This window comes from Buceros rhinoceros, unplaced genomic scaffold (assembly GCF_000710305.1).
Source record: "Buceros rhinoceros silvestris isolate BGI_N320 unplaced genomic scaffold, ASM71030v1 scaffold22871, whole genome shotgun sequence".
Lineage (NCBI taxonomy): Eukaryota > Metazoa > Chordata > Aves > Bucerotiformes > Bucerotidae > Buceros > Buceros rhinoceros.
The window spans coordinates 1,010-1,211 of record NW_010393970.1 but is presented as its reverse complement, the minus strand read 5'-3'; the positions used below and the strand labels follow the sequence as shown (position 1 = coordinate 1,211).

The window sequence follows — 202 nt, the reverse complement described above, 5'->3', positions numbered from 1 at the left end:
GCCGTCGGGCTGCCCCGCTGTGGGTGCTAGTGGCCTCCGCTGTCCTGGGAGGAGCGGGGTGAGTCCCAGGCCCATGGGCACCTCGAGGAGCGAGGCTGGATGGCTGGGTGCTGCGGGCTCTGCCCTCACCCCCAGGCTCTCTGAGCTGGTCTGTCTTGCCCCCATAGCCAGCTTCAAGCGGCCGGTGGTGATCCTGGGCCCC

The 202-nt window shown here is 70.8% G+C and overlaps 1 protein-coding gene across 1 annotated transcript in view; it reads left to right on the top strand.

Moving 5' to 3' along the window:
- The window catches only part of TJP3 (tight junction protein 3), a gene marked incomplete at its 3' end in the record, with an annotated part of 8,128 nt that overhangs the window by 6,922 nt on the left and 1,004 nt on the right, over nt 1-202 (top strand).